The sequence below is a fragment of the Equus caballus genome, chromosome 18 (genome assembly GCF_041296265.1).
Source record: "Equus caballus isolate H_3958 breed thoroughbred chromosome 18, TB-T2T, whole genome shotgun sequence".
Classification (NCBI taxonomy): Eukaryota; Metazoa; Chordata; class Mammalia; order Perissodactyla; family Equidae; genus Equus; species Equus caballus.
This window is the reverse complement of record NC_091701.1, coordinates 3331534-3353177: the sequence shown is the minus strand read 5'-3', so window position 1 is coordinate 3353177 and position 21644 is coordinate 3331534. Positions and strand designations below refer to the sequence as shown.

Below are 21644 nucleotides of genomic sequence, written 5' to 3'. Positions count from 1 at the left end.
ATATGAATAAACATTTCATTGAAGAGGCTATATGGAAGGAAAATAGGCACAGGAAAAGATGTTCAATGTCACTGGCCATTAAGACCACACTGAAATGTTATTACACACCAACCAGAACAGCTGAAATAAAAAGGGTGGTAATACACAATGATGGCGAGGATTCTGAGAAGCTGGATCGCTTGTACATTGTGGATGGGAATGCAAAATGGTACAAGTACTTTGGAAATAGTTCGGCAGTTTCTTAAAAACTAAACTTATACTTACCATATGACCTGACAATTGCACCACTGGACATTTATCCTAGAGAAATGAAAACCTATGTCCTCACAAAAACCCTTACACAATTGTTCATAGCAACTTTGTTTGTACTAGCCTAAAACTAGAAACAGCCCAGATGTCCTTCGAAGGGTGAAGGTTAAACAAATTGTGATATGTCCATACCATGGAATACTACTCAGTAATAAAAATGAACAAACTTGAAAAATGCACCCACCTGGATGGAGCTCACGGAACAGGAGCTGGTGGCCATGTGTTGAGAGGTCCCCAGGAGAACACCTTGACCACTCTCCAGCCTGGGCTGCAGGTTGACTCAGGTCACCCTCCACTGCGAGGACAAGATGGCACTCAGGCCTGGCATCTCATCCTCCTCATTCCAGGGAGTGGCTCAGGTCTGACCTCATGACCCCAGGCCAAAGACAGTTGCTGAGCAAGAGTTGTGGCTTCCCTTTCTCCTGGCACTGCTGGCTGGTGCCTCATCACCACGTAGTACAATGACCTGGAGGAGCTAGAAAGAAACCATGCTGATTATATTGTTTGAGCCTGAAGGTAAAATGACCCCCAGACTCATCACTTACATGAGCCAATAAATTACGTCTTCTCTTAAAACAACAAACTATAAAGTGTTGCTGGAACAATTCAAATGGCAGCAGACAACAAAAATGCCCCCCTCAGAATGAAGGAGTTGCTGAACTCCTAAAGTCTAAAGGAAGGAGAAGTGTGTTGGAGAAAAAGTATTGTGTGTTGCCTGAGCCCCATCTTCCATCCTCACAAAAATGGGAGATCCCTAACGAAGTCAGAAGTTTTTTGCAGGAGCAGTTGCCCATTTCTCTGACCCTGTTTTGTATCAGTCTCATTAAGGAATAACTTTCTAGTTCATCAGTGGAGCCAAAATCAGACTTTTTGGACTCTGAAGAGAAAGACTCAAAACATGGGTAACACACAGCAATGAGTAATGCTTCCTCCCTTCCCTAGAGGCCAGGGCTGGGGTCAGGGGAGAAGGGGCTGGGGAGTGGGTAGTCTCTGGCCCAAGAGAGGTTGCAGTTTCTCATATTCCAGAGTTCACTGGAGAAGACTGTTTTAGCAGCTTCGGGGAAACTGGTCCCTCTTTGTTGGCCTCCATTCTATCAGCAGGTGCCAAGGATGTGGCAAGTTCCAGCGGCCTGGGTATTGTTCTTGTCTATCTGAGGGGCTGGCCACTGTGCCCTCCCTTTGACAGGTCACCTGATCTGGTCCTGGCTCTAACAAGAAGAGTGAGACGTGGAGGAGATGGGGCCGGGTTAAGGTACGAGGAACCCAACAGTCGTCTGAGCTTGAAGTCGATCCCTCTTACCCATGTGAAACTTAGTACTGGCCCCTAAATTCAGACTACTGAAGCATTGCGAGCTGTCTGCCGACTTCATCATTAAGGCCCATGGACTTCAACTACTTCAGTGGGAAATTACTCTCAAATTCTCATTACAAAGTGACACTATTTTTAAATTGAGTTCATAATAGTTTACATCATTTTGAAGTTTCAGTTGTACATTATTTCTTGTCCGTCCCCATGTAAGCGCTCCCCTTGACCCCCGGTGCCCACCCCCACCTCCTTCCCCTGGTAACCTCTAAACTGTTCTCTTTGTCCGTGTGTTTGTTTATTTTCCACATATGAGTGAAATCATATGGTGTTTGTCTTTCTCAGTCTGGCTTATTTCGCTTAGCATAATACCCTCCAGGTCCTTCCATGTTGTTGCAAATGGGATGATTTTGTCATTTTTATGGCTGAGTAGTATTCCATTGTATATATACACCACATCTTCTTTATCCAATCATTGGTTGATGGGCACTTGGGTTGCTTCCATGTCTTGGCTGTTGTGAATAATGTTGCAATGAACACAGGGATACACAGGTCGCACAAAGTGACACTTTTTGTGAGATATTTCAGGAACCTTGGCAGGAAGAGGGAACTGCCCTAAGCTATCCTAACTAAACACCTTTTCAAATAATTATAAAGGAAGTGATTTAAAAAAATAAATACTACATGAATTCCTCTGTTACAAGAGGAGAAGTGCCACAGACTGGATGTTTGTGTCCCCCACGAATTCATTCATGGGAATTCCGTGCCCTCCAATACTTTGTCCTACGCATCTTTTCTATTTGGTTATTCCTGAGTTGTGTCCTTTGTAATACACCAGTAAACATAACTAAAGTGTTTTCCTGAGTTCCGTGAGTCATTTTACTGAATTATTGAAACTAAGGAGGGGGCCATGGGCACCCCTGATCTATAGCTGGTCAGTCAGCAGTGTGAGTGGCCTCCCAGGACTTGCCATTGGTGTGTGGGGGTGGTCTTGTGGAACTGAATCCTTAAACCTGTGAGATCTGCCACTAACTCTGGGCAGTTAGTGTCAGAATTGAATTGAGTTGTTGGACACCTAGTTGGTGTCAGAGAGAATCTGAGAGTTGATGCCAGAACCACAACGACAGGCAGGCCTTTGCTCTGGCTCCACAAGGAGACATTGGTGGGATATGAACCTGGGCAGGCAGGCCTTCTCAGTGTATCTAGTGCAAATTAGGCACTCAATACCTATAGAAGAAATAAGTGTTACTGAGACGCCTTGCCGTATGGGGACATCTAGAGTATTCTAGTAAGTTATGGGACGTTTAGCAGAGATTCTGATTTGAAATCACTGTATGTGCCCTTCACTTTGAAGTTAGTCCCACATGACAGGAGACGCCTGGCTTATCAATTTCATTCTGGGTTTGTAAAATATAAAACCTGTATTTTAAAAAATGTTGTTTCTTCAATTATTTGTAATCCTCTCCAAATCAGACACAAAAATCCTCATGCAAGCTGCATAGGGATAAATGTGCTAGCCGGGGCCCGGCCCGGTGGCGCAGCAGTTAAGTTCGCACATTCTGCTTCTCGGCGGCCCAGGGTTCGCTGGTTCGGATCCCGGGTGCGGACATGGCACCGCTTGGCAGCCATGCTGTGGTAGGCGTCCCACGTATAAAGTAGAGGAAGATGGGCACGGATGTGAGCTCAGAGCCAGGCTTCCTCGGCAAAAAGAGGAGGACTGGCAGTAGTTAGCTGAGGGCTAATCTTCCTCAAAAAAAAAAAAAAAAAAAAAAAGTGTTAGCCAGAGAGGGTGGATGAGTAAAGGAATGTAAGGAAGACAAACAGCTCAAACATAGGCCACTTTGGTTTGATGGCTGAGGCGGCGGTGAGTGTCATCAGGGGACGTATCTCCCAATACAGAAGAAGCTCTCCACCCGAGGCCCACTCCATCAGTGTCTTCTGGATGGGATCTCAATCAACACATTCTCTGGGGGATCCTAAAGCCACCAAAGTTTGAGAAGCTTTGCCTTCTGGTATGGACTGAATTGTGCACCCTGCTCCCCCAAATTCATATTTTGAAGCCCTAACCGTCAGTGGGACTGTATATGGAGATAGGGTCTTCAGGCAATAATTAAGGTTAGATGAGATCATAAGGGTGGGCCCTAATCCAATAGGGCTGTGGCCTTGTAAGAAGAGACAGAGAGAGAGCTCTTTCTCTCTCTCCCACATGAGGCCACGATGACAAGGGCCTGTCTGCAGCCAGGAAGAGGCCTTCACTGGGAATCAAGTTGACCACCCCTTGTTCTTGGACTTCCAGCCTCCAGAACTGTGGGAAGTAAATTCCGTTGTTTAAGCATCTGGTTTTTGTGGTACTTTGTCATAGCAGGCTGAGCAGCTAAGACAGCCTTGCAGATAAAGAAAAATCTCAGCTACAGAGACGAGACTGATTCCAGACAGCAAATCTACTGTGTGAAGAGCCAGGTTTATGGTTCTCCTTGGGGTGCCGGCTGGGATCAGTGGCTGGGAGGGGGCATGAGGGAGCTTCTGGAAGATTGGTAACATTCTGTTTCTTGAGCTGAGTGTGATTATGCGGGTGTATTCACTTTGTGAAAATCCACTGGGCTGTATTCTTAGGATTTGTGTACTTTCTGTAATGTATTTTCTATTTAAAAAATAAATGACAATATTCGAATATAAAAAAGTTCAAAGGTGATACCTCCTGGAAGCGTGAGGACTGAGATGATGTGTGTGAGGCACCTGGTGGTGTTTAGCACACAGGATACACTTGTTAGACTTATTTGCCAACTTTGCTCATTAGTTGAAAGGCCAAGTAAATATGCAAATGACCAAATTGGGTGAGGAAAGACTCATTAGTGCATGGCGAAGAGTAGAATGGTGCAAGGAGAAAAGTGCACGGATTTGGCAGTTGTATTTAGTTCCTCCACCTACTGAGCAGGTCATTTAACCTCCCCGCCTCAGCTTTCTCCTCTGATTAATAGCTGTCCAACAGGTGAGCTCCTAGATCAAATGACACATGGAAAGGCGCCGTCCCGGCACCCTGTCTGTACACACAAGCGCACACAGTAGAACTCTGAAAGTGGTAAGCATGATGGTGATGAATGGGCACCTTGATGTGACAAAGGCCCCACGCTCCTGCAGTCTGAGTCATGGACATGCGGGCACCATCAGCAGGCAGCTTTAAATAGACCGTCCACGGCCATTAACCCCTAAGTGTTTGTTAGCTCAAGCTTTCAGTGTTGCTAGAAAGTTAAACTTTCCAAGAAATGCTGTTGACAATTTACCTTCAAGGAAGTCACTTGCAGTTCCAGCCACCATGTCCTCACATTAAGCTTATTGCTGGTAATGACTGTGCCAAGACAGTGGTGCCAAATACAGCCTTCCTGAGCGACCTTAAAAAAATCAAGCTAATGGCAACTTTATGTTTTATGGAAGCTTTTCCTGTCTACTGACTGCCAACAAGAGCCACTCCTGTTCTCTGCTGCCTACATCTCAGCCTGGACATTTTAGGAAACTCAGCAGGAAAACATGTCAGGGCCAGCCCAGTGGCGCAGCGGTTAAGTGTGCACGTTCCGCTTTGGCGGCCCGGGGTTCACAGGTTCGGATCCCAGGTGCAGATCCGGCACCGCTTGGCAAGCCATGCTGTGGTAGGCATCCCACATATAAGGTAGAAGAAGATGGGCACGGATGTTAGCTCAGGGCCAGTCTTCCTCAGCAAAAAGAGGAGGATTGGCAGCAGTTAGCTCAGGGCTAACCTTCCTCAAAAAAAACCCCACAACATACCAGTGCAGAATAAAATGCTTCTTAGTTGTACTGTGAATTTTAGGAGGTAAAATCATACAACTGAGTGCCTGGGGGAACATGATTTTAAATGTATATTGACATGCACGGTAACAGTCGCCACCACTTACTCAGGCCCTGCTGTAAGACAGACCTGATGGCAGGTATAGCCACATGTTACTTCAGCGACAATTCCCAATATTTACTTAACTACCAGAGCTGAGGAGGAGCGTCATCTCCTACAGCCCCTATTCTCTCCCATGTCACCTTGGCCCTGCAGGGGCTAGAAGGCCACATATCATAGTTTTCTAGGTATGCGAGGTCCGTATAATACACTCATATGATATATACATCAAAGATCAAGAATGAGTAGAAGCGTCTAAGGCTGAGAGGCAGACAAACGTGCTGCAGACGAATGGCTGTGTGCTGTCTTTGCAGACCCACTCTCTGAAAGGAGGAGGGCCTGTGGACAAGTGACCCAAAGAAACACGTGCTTCCTAAACAAAAAGGGGGAAAGAAAGGTGATCAGAAGAAGTGGCATTCTGGTGCTTGGGAGGTTCAGAATGCCACCTTAAAAAGTAAAGTGGCCAGGGGCTGGCCCCGTGGCCGAGTGGTTAAGTTCGCACGCTCCGCTGCAGGCGGCCCAGTGTTTCGTTGGTTCCAATCCTGGGCGCGGACATGGCACTGCTCATCAAACCACACTGAGGCAGCGTCCCACATGCCGCAACTAGAAGGACCCACAACGAAGAATATACAACTATGTACTGAAGGGCTTTGGGGAGAAAAAGGAAAAAAATAAAATCTTAAAAAAAAATAATAAATTTCTATATTTAAAAAAAAAGTAAAGTGGCCAGTTGTTTTCCTCGCAAAGGAGTTTATTCAGGAACAACCAAAAGAATTGCAATTCAGGCCATGCAGGCTATGGTGGACCACAGGGAAATCCAGAGAAACAAAGGAAGGGGCTTGCTTTTATAGAGGAAAAGGGGAACTTGGGGGGGCGATAATAAAGAAACAGTCCATTGGAGAAAACTGAGAGTCCAAGCTGCAGAGGCTTCTCGTTGGTTGGGTGGCTACAGTCTCTCAGTGGCGGCTGGTGCAGGAGGGTGGGGCTGGGGGTGGGGAGAGAAGTCTTCCTTCCTCCTGCTGGGCAGTAAAATGGAAAGCACCTCCCTGCGGAGATGCAAGGGTAGGTCTCTTCCTGCTTGGAGTAATTGACACGGAAGATAGGGCATGAGGGCTCCCCCACAGGCCTTCTAGACTCCAGTTTAGTCGAGGTTTCTTTTAATAATTTCACAAACATAAATGTTCATGAATGTTTTAGGGGAAGAAACTTGTTTGGTTAACTTCAAGGCCCATGCTAACTTGCATGAATGTTTCATATCCAGGCATAAGAGAGCTTAATGTTTAAAAAAGAGGGCAAATTCGGAGCTTAGCTTTTTTTTCCTCTTGAAATGAGATGATAATATCAAGGCATTAGTAAATGTTTGCTAACATGATGGTGAATGAAAGGGGCATAGTAAAATTCTTAGGAAAATAAAGCTAAAGAGAAAGTTTTATACTGGGAAAAATATTTTCAACATTCTTAATAGTCAAAAGATTAATATCCAGGATGATTATAGAGTGATTGCAAATCAATAAGAAAAAGACCAGAAAAAACACTAAGAAAAACTGGCCATAATATGAATAGGCAATGCATAGTATAAGTGATACAAATGGCTAATAATCATATACTAAAATGATCAATCTTACTGGCAATTAGGAAAATGTAAATTAGAACATCTTTCTATCACTAGACTGGTAAAATGTAAAATATTGGCTCTTTCTAGTGTAAGAGAATGTGGAAAAGTAGGGAGTGCTGGTGTAGCCTTTTGGGAAATGACTTGTCAGCACCTATCAAAATCCATCCTCAGTCCCAATTTCATTAGTATACAGACGCTGTGATGTATTTCTATGTTTGCATGTATTTCTCTGTATGCTTATCTATCTGCATACCACAGCCTGGAAAAAAGACTGGAAGAATCCATAGCAACTGTTAGCAGTTTCCTCTGGAGAGATGCCAGAGGTAGGAGTTCTCAATTTCAAATGACAAAAATCCTCTTTGGCTGCTTTAAGGAGATGAAGAACTTTTGAAAAGACACGGGCTTCTTTAGAGCGCTGGTGAAGCAGCTTGGCTCCCAGGCTCCGCAGGGAGAACCACAGTCAAAATTGTAGCTTACCAAGGTCCTACGAGGACAGGAAGGCTGCAGCTGATGAGTACAAGATCCCAAAGCTTGCCCCACGGACATGGTGCTGCTCGTGTCAGGGCCCCAGAAAGAGGAAGTCTTTCTCACAATCCATGGAAGCAGAAGCTCTCTGCCACTTCTGACCCTTCATATCTTAGCGAGGTACTTCAAGTCCAGGGAAGACAGCCATGACTGGCTTGATTCAAGTCATGTGCCATGGGTGACCTTCCTAGAGCTTGCCCATATCCACTCCTCCCTTTCTGCCAGGGACGTTAGAAGTTATGCTTTCTTGTCCCCTTGCAGTTAAGATAGGACAATGTTCTGTGAGTCAAATGGGCTGGCCAAAGGGCTGTGAGTCAAAGTGACAAGTCTCAATTCTGGGCTAAAACATTTCATGGCCTGCGTGAACCCCTTCCAGAAATCTATTCCCATGGGGTGTTGGCAGTGAGCGCCAGGTATTCCCAGTGTTGCAGCTGCAAGATGGTGAGCCTGTCAGTCTGGGTCTCAAGGTGACTGTGTGGAGCAGAGCCCTGGGAAAAACAGTGAGACATGTAACACAATGCTGCTGAGCCACTGAGATTCTGGAGTGGTTTGCTCCTGTACAACAGCAAAACCGAGCGCCTCTGCTGACTACCTTAAAGACACAGATGGCAAAATCAGAGGGCAGGAGGTGGGAGAGAGGAAGGAAGTCAACATTTTTCTCATCTCTGAAAGACAGGAGTCAATTATCTTCCTTGGTTTATAATATTTGTATTCTATTTCAAAGCACATTTCCCCTGTTGTTTAATCTTGATCCTATATTTACCTTGATTCAGTTTCCACCTCCAATCCTTTTACTTTGACTTCCCTGTTGCTGAGTTCTTCAGTTTGAATCCTCCTTGTTTGGCTAGACTTCTTCTGGAGTAGCTTTTCTAGCAGTCTGTTGCTTTTGTGTTTGAATAGACATCTTGACTGTGGACAAGTTTCTTAGGTCAGTCTTTCCCTCAGAACCCTGTCGACATTGCCCTATAATCTTTTATCAGTGAATTTGGCATGGAGAGGTGAGTCTCATTTTTGACCCCTTGAAGAAACATGCTTTTGTTTTCTAAACAGCTTCATTCAGATACAAGTTACATACCATAAAAGTCACCTGTTTAAAGTGTACAATGTAATGGATTTTAGCATATTTACAGAGTTTTTCAGCCATCATCATAATCTAATTTTAGAACATTTCTATTATCCCAAAGAGAAGCCTCCCATCCCTTACCAGCACTCCCCATTCTCTCCTCCCTCCAGTCCCTGGCAATCACTGACCCACGGCTTCATCTCTTCTGGATGTTTCATATATATATATATATATATATATATATATATATATATATATATGGAATCATGCAACGTTTGGTCTTTTGTGACTGGCTTCTTTCACTTAGCATAATGTTTTCAAGGTTCATCTGTGTTGTAACATGTGTCAGTCCCATTTTATGGTCAAATACTCCTCTACTGTGTGAATGGACATATCACATTTTATTTCATCCATTAATCAGTTAATGGATATTTGGGTTATTTCCCCTTTCAGGTTATTATGAATAATACTGTTGTGAACATTCACACACAAATTTTTGTGTGGACATGCATTTCATTTATTTTGGACATATACCTAGGAATGGAATTGTTGGATCATATGCTAAAACTATGTTTACTATTTTGATAAACTGCCAGACTGTTTTCCAGAGTGGCTGCACCATTTTACATTCCAACCTGCAATGTATCAGGGTTGCAATTTCTCCATATTGTGGACACTTGTTATTGTCATCTTATTTATGATAGTGATCCTAATGGGTGTGAACTGGTATCTTATTATGTTGTTGATTTGCATAACTAATGATGTTAAGCTTCTTTTCATGTGCTTACTGGCCATTTATATATCTTCTCTGACTAAATGTTTATTCAAATCCTTTGCCCATTTAAAAAATAGCATTTGTCTTATTACTGAGTTGTAAGAGTTCTTTAAATATTGTAGATACAAATCCTTTAGCAGATCCAAGATTTACAAATATATCCATTCTGTGGTTTGCCTTTTCTTCATCATTTTCTTGATGGTGTTGTTTGAAGTACAAAAGTTTTAAATTTTGGTAAAGTACAATTTATTAATTTTTTTATCACATGAATTTGATGTTGTATCTCAGAAATTATTGCTTAACTCAATGTACTGTTTTCTCCCAAGATTTCTATAGTTTTAGCTCTTACATATAGGTTTGTGAGCCATTTTGATCCAATTTTTGATATAATATGAGGAAAGGCTCCAAACTCCTTCCTTTGCACGAGGATGTCCAGGTGCCCTGGTATCAATTGTTGAAAAGACTCTTCTTTCCTCAGTGACTTGTGTTCTCACGGAGGCTTGCTCTTTACACCTGGGTGTCTGAAGAATGGTTTATCCTGAAAGCTCGGAAACTGAAGCAGGTAGGGACCTTGTGGCAATTGTTCTGTGTCACTTTTTCCTCATGCCTGTCCCTTTGAGTTGCAGTTTAGGTACATTCATTTCAGGGAAAACTATACTATATACTAGAAGAGCAATTTTTTTTTAAAAAGAGTGAACAACTCTTGTACTAAAATTCAGTAATTCTTTCCATTTCATTTTAGTTTTTTGGTCTTTGAATTCAAGCAAAATAAAGTTTAATGCTCTTTATATAAAATTGTGTGTTACAATTCGTTCTATAAAATGATTTCTGCCTTTCCTCTCAATTGTCTCCGCCTTATTGCACAGTAATGTCTAGAGCTATGATCACCAGAAGTTAACACTGATTTTTTTCCTCAGTGGTGGTGACACCAACCCCTTAATCTCAAGTTCGTGTGCTGATGCACAGTCAGCCAATCAGACATCAGTGCTCGCAGCTGGAGAAAGGTTTATTTGAATTGGCCAAAACGAGAATGTGGGAGGACAGGTTCTCTCAAATCCACCTTAACAAGAGAATAAAGCAGAGTTTTACAGAGCTAAGGGCTTGGCAGGAGGAGTTTCAAGAAACAAAGGAGTCCCCCGTGTTTCTTTCCCTCCAGATCAGCCCTTGGGCAGTCTGATGTCTGGGCTCAACAGCAGCTGGGGGCTGGTTATCTGGTGACGGGGTAACCTCCTTGAAGTTGTTCTTTTTCTTCTGCAAAACAAGCTCATAAATCCGATGATCCTTGAGTCACCCATCAGGTTAGACAAGGAAACAGCAAATTAACAAGATTAACTTCTTTTCATCTATGTCTGTGTTGGGAACAAGGTCAAGGGTGAGCCTGTTCTTACTGAACATTTACAGTAACCCGCAGGTACTGGGCTTCAGGAGAACTTTGGGATATTTACTAATTTATTCTTAAAATAATAAGAATGTATAATTTTCATATAAAAGTTATGACAAAAAAATTCACCATCTTCAGTTTTTCCAACACCTTTATTTTTTTTATTTTTTTGAGGAAGATTAACTCTGAGCTAAGTGCTGCCAGTCCTCCTCTTTTTGCTGAGGAAGACTGGCCCTGAGCTCACATCCGTGCCCATCTTCCTGCACTTTATATGTGGGACGACTGCCACAGCATGGCTTGCCAAGCGGTGCCATGTCCACAGCCGGGATCCGAACCGGCGAACCCCAGGCCACGGAAGTGGAATGTGCGCACTTAACCACTGTGCCACCGGGCCGGCCCCCTCAAACACCTTTAAACATGTTTTATAGTGATTTCTTTCCTTACTGTCACTGCAATGTGATTACTAATCAACTTTACTAATCTTACTTTTTTTTTTACTAATCTTTTAATTTACTAGTATCTTTTTCCCAGTTTTATTGAGATGTAATTGAAACATAAAATTGTATTAATTTAAGATGTATAGCATAACGATTTGATATATGTATATATTGTGAAGTGATCACCACAGTAACTGGTTAACATCCATCATCTCACATAGTTACAAACGTTTTTCTTGTGATGAGAACTTTTAAGATCTACTCTCTTGGCTACTTTCGAATATACAATACTGTATTGTTAACTATGTCACCATGCCCGACATCACATCCCTGGAATTTATCCTATAACTGGGAGTTTGTACCTTTTGACACTCTTCACCCAATTTCCCCCATCCCCAACACTTCACTGATTTCTTACCTAGAGATTCTTCATCTCTGATCAAAGTAGCTGAATATTCATCACTGTCCGAATATTGGCCGTTTGGTACTGGCTCAAAGGCTTTTCACAGAATATCCCATTTAATCATCTCATCAACACCTCAGAAACAGAAACTATTATTATCTCAGGTTCACAGATGTGGCAGTTGAGGCTCAGAGATGTTAATTAGCTTGCCCAAGGATACCTGAATAAGTTCAGGGAAAAAAAATTCTATTTGGTGCCTTTAGTGCCCTCCACTTCCCTCTCCAAGCCCCTTAAAGAATTCTCAGGACTCACGATTAAGTCAAAATTATGTGGCAGGGCATACAAGTCCAACACTTGGTCTCTGACACATTTTTGGTGTCACCTTCTTTTCCTCCTTCCCTGGCACCCTGCCCTTCAGCCTCGCCATTTCTTACTTTTCCCTCTTTCTGCAAAAGTATTTTAAACCTCAACTATTTGGCAGACTCCTATTTATCCTTTAAAATTTATAGGGTTTCTCTCCTATGTGTTCTATCTCTAACCTAAGGACTTCTTAATCTGCCCATTCATTTGGTTCAATGTTTGTCTCTCCCACCAGACTGTACATTCCCAGGAGGCAGAGACCGTCTCACTCATCTTTCTACAGTGTCGCGCGGCACTTAGTAAAGAGTTGTTCAGTTCAATTCATGACCGGCTCAGTCACTAAGCCCACTCTGTCACTCCTTCCTGTGATGATTTCCTTCTCTAAACCCTGAGACCACTTTGATTTTATACCCCTGATTTATCACTTAGCACATGCTGCTGTCTGTTGCTTCCTTTCTTTTTTATGTACACAGTCTACAATAAAAGAGCCAGAAAAGTACACAGCATGCTTTGCTCTCTGTTGTCAGACTTAGCCGTGGGCCCTGCTCACATCAGAAACTCAAGACATGATGACGATGTCAGAAAAGCAAGCAGTGTGTTTTCCAAAATGCAGTTCTGTTACACACTTAAGAAAAACTCACTCTTCTATCCACTTGTGGTAGGCAGAAGTCTAAGACGGCCCTCACGATGCCTGTCCCCTCACGTACATGACCTCTATAATCTATACCCCTTCCGTGGGCGGGGGAACTTGTGAATATAATGGGATTTCACTTCCATGCTTTGGTTTCATTATATGGTAAAGCTGAAGGGATTTTGCAGATGTAATTAGGGTCTCTAATTAGTCAACTTTAAGTTAAAAGGGAGATCACCCTAGGTGGTCCTGACCTAATCAGGTGAGCCCCCAAAGAGGCCTTCCCTGAAAGGAGAGAGGTGAAGTCAGAAATATACTCCTTTGGGCAAGACATCATGAGTTCAGCAGCACATGAATCCTGCCAAAAAGCAGATGAGCCTGGAAGAGGACTCAGACGAGATCTTAGCCCTGGATGATACCATGATTGTAGCCTTGTCAGACCTGTGAGACTGGTGATCAGGCTCCCAGTTATGCTGTGCTGAGCTCCTGAATCATGGAAATGGAGTGTATTAGAGTTCTTCAGAGAAACAGAACGAATAGGCGATATGTTTATATGTATATATACATATATATACACACACATATATACACACATACATATACACACATATCGATCTATATATAGACCTATCTATCTGGAGATTATGGGAACTTGCTCACATGGTTATGGAGGCCAAGAAGTTCCATAATCTGCTGTCTGCCAGCTGGTGGTCTAATTCAGTCTGAGTCCAAGGGCCTGAGAACCAGGGGGCTGCTGGTGGAAGTCCTGGCGTCCAAAGGCTCGAAATCCAGGAGCTCTGATGTCCAAGGGCAGGAGAAGATGGACAGCCCTGGGCAAGAAGAGAGCAAATTTGCCCTTCTTTCACCTTTTTGTTCCATTTGGGCCCTCAATGGACTGGATGATGTCTGCCCACATTGGTGAGGGAGATCTCTTTACTCAGTCTCCTGAATCAAATGCTAATCCCTTCCAGAAACATCCTCACAGACATACCCGGAAATAGCGTTTTACCAGCTCTCTGGGCGTCCCTAGCCCAGTCAAGTTGACACATAAAATTATCACAAGTCCACCCCTTGTCAACTTGACATATATACACATACATCTCCTTAAACCACACTCAGTCTCCAGATAGACACAATAATAAGTCATAATTCACCTGGACATGACGTGACTATCCTGTGTACAACCCCAAATGCACTGACCCCGTCCCCAGAAGAAGAGGTAACGTCCTTGAGTGATGTTTACTCTTCTCCTGGTTATCCTGTAACTTAAATACTATGATGTAGAATTAACAATGCTGAAATAGCATGATTTACAGTCAATATATCTTATATTACATGAGAAGAGAATTAAGGGAAAGAAAACAAAGATATTTGCTTAATATATCAATTATACACACAAATGTATTCGTAACAAAATAAGGAGGAAATACTCATGACAATTACAGAAACAGGTCATGTGGTCATAGCTGGTATTTATAACTACCTTCTTCTACTACCCATTCTGTATTCACTTTGCCTTCAGCAAGCACCTCAACTGGTTGTGGTTCTTTACCTGGCGGGGTGACTCCACCTTCATTGCTGAAGGTCTCAGGTTATGGATAATGGATCCAGCCCATATATACCGTACAGTGGTAAAGAATGCATGTGTATGGATGTGCATTGCTAGTTCTGCCTGAATAGGGCTGTTGTGGTTTTCCACTGACCTTCAACACAGGGCATGATAATACTAAGAGACACCCTAAGGGATCTCCTGTGTTCCAGGCATACTCTTCCTTATCTCCATCATGGAGTAGTAGTCCAATTCCCCCTTGGTAGTCAGGATCAATCACCCCACTAACTCCCTTCCTTACCCATTGATTCAGAGGCATGAGGAACACCAAGTGGCTGGGTGGCAGTCTTAACTTCCAGTTCAATGGAATCTTTGTTGTGTCTCCTGGTGGAAGCATTTCTTCCTTTGCAATTAAAGCCTCTAGGCCAGGCAGCATATAAAGTCATAGGAATAGGAAGCAAAAATATTGCTATTGGGTCACTGGGGGTAATAGTGAGTGGTACTACTCCTGTTTTCACCCCTTGATTCCTGGACCCATGAATCCTGGCTATCGGAGAAAAGCACCATATATTGGACACTGATTCAGAGCATACACAGCCTCTTGAAGAAGCTTGCCCCAGCCCTGCAAGGTACTGACACCTAGCTGGCACTGAAAAGGAGTCTTCAAAAGGCCATTCCACGATTCTATCAAGCCAGCTGCTTCAGGATGGCGGAGGACATGGTAAGACCAGTGAATTCCTTGAGCGCGGGCCACTCGCCACAGTTCTCTTGCTGTGCAGTGAGTTCCTTGATCTGTAGCAATGCTGTATGGAACACCATGGTGGTGGATAAGGCATCCTGTAAGTCCACGGATGGTAGTTTTGGCAGAAACATTGTGTGTAGGGAGCGCAAATCCATATCCAGTGTGAGTTTCTATTCCAGTTGGGATGATGGAAGCAGTCTAATGTAATCAACCTGCCACCAGGCAGCTGGCTGATCACCCTGGGGAATGGTGCCATACTGGGGGCTCAGCGTTGATCTCTGCTGCTGCCAGATTGGGCACTCAGCAGTGGCTGCAGCCAGGTTGGCTTGGATTGTGGAAGGCCATGTTGCTGAGCGCATGTAGAACCTCCATCCCTGCCACCATGGCCACTTTGTTCGTGAGCCCGTTGGGTGACAACAGGGGTGGCTGGGGAAAAGGGCTGACCGGTATCCATAGAACGGGTCGTTCTATCCACTTGATTATTAAACTCTGCCACTGCTGAGGTCACCCTTTGATGAGCATTCACACAGGACACTAATATATTCACGTTTTTTATCTAGAGACGTCTATTCATATACCTCTTCCTCAAATTTCTTTGTCACCAATTTTCCAACCATATTCCTTCCAAGTCCCTGACCATCCATCCAGTCCTTGGCTGCAGCCGTGAATCAGCGTAGAATTGCACATCTGGCCATATCTCCTTCTAAGCAAATGAGCAAGCAGGTGCACCGTCTGAAGCTCTGCCCACTGGGAGGACTTCCCTTCACCACTGTCCTTCAGGGATGGCCCAGACAGGAGCTGTAGTGCTGCAGCTGTCCACTTTCCAGCGGGGCCTGCATGTCATGCAGAACTGTCTGTAAAGCAGGCCTGAGTCTTTTCTCCCTCTGTCATCTGATTGCAGGGAACTCCCCACAAGGCCACAGCTGAGGGCCGGGAGAGAGAAGGCAGTATAGCAGGAGTGGGGACCATGGGCATTTGGCCCATTTCTGCATGTAACTTACTTGGGCCTTCGGGGCCTGCCCAAGCCCAATTACAAAGATAGCATTTTCATTTGATGATAGAGTGTTGCTGTGCGTGGCTGACTGTGTGGTTTGGTGGGTCAGATAACAGTCAGTTCACGATGGGCAGCTCAGGTCGCATGATAAATTGGTGGCTGATAGTCAAAGATTCAGTTTCTACCCAAGGCCTAGCAGAAGGTCAATGGCTGTTTCTCGAAAGGAGAGTAGTTATCCATGGAGGGTGACAGGCCTTGCTCCAAAATCCTGAAGGCCTGGGACGTGATTTGTTATAGAGGCCTGACACAGGCTCTAAACAGCACCCTATCTGCCACCGACACTTCAAGCCTCACTGGATCTGCTGGATCGCATGGCCCAGTGGCAGAGCAGCTGGCACAGAAGCCTGCACCTATTGCAGAGCCTTCTCCTGTTCTGGGCCCCACTGAAAACCAGCAGCTTTCCAGTTCACTTGGTAAACGGGCTAGAGTAACACACTCACATGAGAAGTATGCTGCCTCCAAAATCCAACGCAGCTCACTAGCATCGTGCCGCATTCTTGGCCGCAGGAGGGGCCGGATACAACAATTTATCCTTCACCTTAGAAGGAATATCTTGACATCCTCCACTCCACTGGACCCCGAGGAATTTCACTGAGGTAGAAGGTCCCTGAATTTTAGTTGGATTTATTTCTCATCCTCTGACACACAAATGTCTTACCAATAAGTCTGGAACAGTTCTTACTTCCTGCTCACTAGATCTAATCAGCATAACGTCATCAATGCAATGGACCAGGGTGGTACCTTGTGGAAGGGAAAGGTGATCAAGATCGCTGCAAATTAAACTGCAACAGATTGGAGAGTTGATATAACCCTGAGGTAGGACAGGGAAGATGTATTGCTGGCCTTGCCAGCTGAAAGAAACTGCTTTAGTGGTCTTTATTAACAGGTAGAGAGAAAAAGCCATTTGCCAGATTAACAGTTGCATACTAGGTACCAGAGATGTGTTAATTTGCTCAAGCAGTGAAACCACATCTGGCACAGCAGCTTCAACTGGAGTTGCCACTTGGTCAAGCTTATAATAATCCACTGTTACTCTCCAAGATCCACCCGTCTTCTGCACAGGCCAAATAGGAGAGTTGAATTGGGACGTAGTGGGAATCACCATCCCTGACATCCTTCAAGTCCTTGATGGTGGCACCATCTCTGCAATCCTGGCAGGAGTGAGGTATTGCTTTTGGTTTACTATTTTCCTAGGTAGATGCAGTTCTAATGGCTTCCACTTGGTCTTCCCCACCTTAATAGCTCCCACTCCAAAGGTCAGAGGACCAATGTGGAGATTCTTTCAGCTGCTAAGTATGTCTATTCCAATTATGCATTCTAGAACTGGGGAAAAAACCTCAGGATGGGTTTGGGGACTGACTGGGTCCACTCTGTGAGATGGACCTGAGTTCAAACTCCATTGATTGCTTTACCTCCATAAGGCCCTACTCTGATTGGAGGGCCACAATGATGTTTTGGGTCTCCTGGAATCAATGCCTGTTCACAGCTAGTGTCCAGTAGTTCCTGAAAGGTCTGGATATTTTCTTTTCCTCAATGCAGTTATTCAGGTAAAAGGCCATAAGTCCCTTTGGGAAAGGCTAGATGAAAGATTAACAGTATAAATTTTTTGGTAGTGTACTGGGGTCCTTCCTCAAGGGGACCCAGACTCCCCTTCATTCAAGGAGCTCTGGTAAACTGGCTCAAGTCTGGGCATTGATTGAGGAATCACGTCTGTGTATTTTTATGATTTGAGTTAGATTTTTGTTCACTTGACCTAGAACTTTTTGTTTTTTGCTGAGGAAGATTCATCCTGAACTAAGGTCTGTTGCCAATCTTCCTCTTTTTTTGTACGTGAGCCATTGTGACAACATGGCCACTGAAGATGAGTGGTGTAGGTCTGCACCCAGGAACCAAACCTGGGCTGCCAAAGTGGAGCATGCCAAACTTGACCACTAGGCCACTGGGGCTGGCCGACCTAGAACATTTTTGCTTATACAGATAAAGTAAGAATTTAGTAGGCTTCCTATCTATTTCACATCTAGGAACGCGATGACTCGTTAGCCACCTCCATAGGTCTGTGGGAGTCAGACTATTCTGACTGGTGCTTTGACCCTGTCCATTGCAGCAACTATGCCCACCCTGCCTTTGGTGTTGGGAAGCCAGAAAAGCGCTCCTTCGGGCTTGAAATGACAAGCCACCATGAATTCAACAGGAAATCAATTCTGCCAAAAACCCTGTGAGCCCAGAAAAGAACTCAGATGGAATCCCAGCCCTGGCCAACACCATGACTGCAGCCTTGTAAAACCCTGATCAGGTTTGCAGCTATGCTATGCTGGGCCTCTGAAGCGTGGAAACTATGAATAAATATTGTTGTTTTAACCTGTGAAGTTTGTGCTTATTTGTTACAAAACTTGGAAAACTAACTATGAGAATATAGACAGACGCAATGAAAAGAAAAAACATGGATGATTCACACTCTGAATACAATAATTACAGCAACCTGCTACTCACAAATCTCCTGAGAGTGCTTTAAAAATAATCACACGCTATTACAATGGTAGAAGTTAATTTATAAGTGAGACTTTAAGCACTGGTGTGCTAGTTTGAATGAAAAAATATATACGCTTTCTTGGAAAAGTTTCCATGTCCTTGTAAAAAAAAAGGTAAACTGTAAATGAATCAAGAATCTTATTTAAAAAATTTTACTAAAGTCAGTCAAACTGACATTCAACTATGAAAGTTGTGGGCACACCATTACTCATATCTTAGAACTTAAGGAGCATTACACCTCTGAGCCCTTCTTGAAGAATCCAGTAGAGAACAAGTTTCAGAGAAGCAAAATGACTAGACAGACACCGACATAAAGACTGGTGGTAAGCATTAAATAGTTATTTCTAGAATCAATTTAAATTAAATTAAATTCCCCTCTTAATTTAGGGTTAAAGGGAGAGTATAGTGTGCTACCTTCTGTCAATATGCTCTGACATTGTAAGGGATAGCACAGCTGTTTAAAATGAGGGGAGACTCCTTAAGGAGGTGGAGCTTGATGCCCCACCCCATGAATGTGGGCTATACTTACTGACTTGCTTCCAAAAAGTAGCTTATGGAAAGGGAGATAACTTTATAATGGACAAACCTGGCAAATGCTACTAAAATACGTTTTTGTTAGTGTACCTGTCTCCTAAAACGTCCTAGAAGCAATTACAAGCCCAAGAGCAATACTCATTCCCCACTGTCTAGATTGTGCTGTTAAAATACCACTTCCCAGGAAATAACACCAGGGATTCTTGGAGAAATGACTGATTCGAGAAGCAGGAAATACATAAAATGTATCTGGAATATCTTGCCATATCAGATACCAAGATCATATCAAAAAGAATGAGGAGCCAACTTGAAGATGCTCCAGTGGGTGCTAACACTACAAAAGAGAGAATCAGACCATCAGTAACTCCTGTTGAAAGAATATAATACCACACATAGTCCCAGCAAAATGAAAAGTCAAATATGAGCTGACCAAGACTGACCAACAGTATCACGTTTAACTGCACAATCAGCAAAAATCAGATTGTGGCAATCTACAAGTTAAAGGATTGAGTTCCTTAACAAATAAAGTTTAAGAAAAAAGAACAGAAGGGCCATCTATAGGTTAAAAGATTTAAGACAGATCAAAGACAATAGGAAAACAAGCAAGATAAACTGTAGTGTTTAGAGATACACACTTGGTTCTTAAAACCATAGAGAAATACAAAAGTGTGATTACTATAAATGTGAAGATAGAGGAGTCCACTAATGGCAGAATACATTTACTAAGATAAATCACATTCTGGGCCATAAGACACATCTTAACAAATCTAATACAATGGAAATCATACAAAAAATGTTTCCAGACCACAGTGGAATTATACTAGAAATCAATAACAGAAAGATAGCTGGAAAATTATAAAATATTTGGAGATTAAACAACAGAGTTCTAAATAACACATGGGTCAAAGAAGAAGTCTCAAAAGAAATGAAATATTTTGAACCAAATGAAAACGAAAATACAAATTTTCAAAATTTGTGGGATGCAATGAAAACAGTGCTTAGAAGGAAATTTATGGCCCTACATACATATAGTAGAAAAGGAGGAAGAGCTAAGATCAATAATCTAAGTTTCCACTTTAGGAAACTAGAGAAAGAATAGTAATTTAAACCTAAAGCAAGTAGTAATAATTATATAAACCACAGCAGAGAGCTGACCCTGATGGTCTAGTGGTTAAAGTTCGGCGCTCTGCCTACTTCAGCACCTGAGTTTTCCAGTCATGGAGCCACACCACCCGTCTGTCAGCTGCCATGCTGTGGTGGCAACTCACATAGAAGAACTAGAACAACTTACAACTAGAATATACAATCATGCACTGGGGCTTTTGGGAAGGAAAAAGAATCACGGCAGAAATAAATGAAATTGACAATAGGAAATCAATAGAGAAAATCAATGAAATCAAAAGCTGGTTCTTTAAAAATAGTAATCAAATTGATAAAACTCTAGCTAGGCTAACCAAGGAAAAAACAAAAGTCACAAATTACTATGATTAAAAATTATAAGGAGGGGAAATTACCACTGACATTACAGAAATAAAAAGAACCATAAGGGAATATTAGAAAGAACTGAATGCCAACAAATTAGATAACAGACAAAATGGACAAGTTCTTAGAAAGACACAAATACCAACACTTACTCAACAAGAAACAAAATCTGAATAGAACTATAATAAGTAAACAAATTGAATTAGCAACCAAAAAACTTCCCACAAAGAAAATTCCAGGACCATATGGCTTCATTGGTGAATTCTAACAAACGTTTAAGAAAGAATTAATACAAATCCTTTACAAACTCTTCCAAAAGTTAGGAGAGCAGGGAAAGCTTCCCAATTCATTCTGAGGCCAGTATTATCCTGATGCCAAAACAGACAAAGATCTCACAGGAAAAAAGAAGAGAGCAATATCTTTCATGAATTTGTTGTTAAGTGCCATTGAGTCGATTCTGACTCCTAGCAACCCTGTGTATAGCGCAGCAAAACTGCCCAGTCTTTCCATGCCATCCTTTCATCTTCTGGCACTATATCAGACAATGCTCTGCTGCTATTCATAGGGTTTTCAGGGCCAATTTTTTCTGAAGTGGGTGGCCAGGTCCCTCTTCCTAGTCTGCCTAATCTAGAAGCTCCCTTGAAACCTGTATACTATGGTTGACCCTGCTGGTATTTTTAAATACTGTTGGCATAGCTTTCAGCACCACAGCAACATGCAGCTGCCACAGTATCACAACTGACAGGAAGCAACCCTAGGAAGCTTCCTGACAACTTGGGAAGCAACCCTAGGTTACAGCAGTGAGAGTACCAAATCTTAACCACTAGACCACCAGGGCTGGCTATATTTTATAAATATATACTAAAAAACCAAAAAAATATATTAGCAAATCAAATCCATTCATAAATAAAAAGAATTACACATCATGACCAAATGAGACATATCCAAAGGAATGCAAGGTTGGTTTAACATCTGAAAATCAATTAATGTAATACACCATATCAATAAGATAAAGGACAAAAACCACATGATGTCAATTCATGTAGAAAAA

The 21644-nt window shown here is 42.9% G+C and overlaps 1 long non-coding RNA gene across 1 annotated transcript in view; it reads left to right on the top strand.

The window, feature by feature from the left end:
* The window catches only part of LOC106781930 (uncharacterized), a 30845-nt gene extending 18274 nt beyond the window's left edge, over positions 1–12571 (top strand). The window contains exons 2-3 of the long non-coding RNA XR_002801447.2: positions 9970–10053; positions 12308–12571. This is a non-coding gene — a long non-coding RNA (uncharacterized lncRNA). The remainder of the gene's footprint in view (positions 1–9969; positions 10054–12307) is intronic.
* Positions 12572–21644: the final 9073 nt, after the last annotated feature.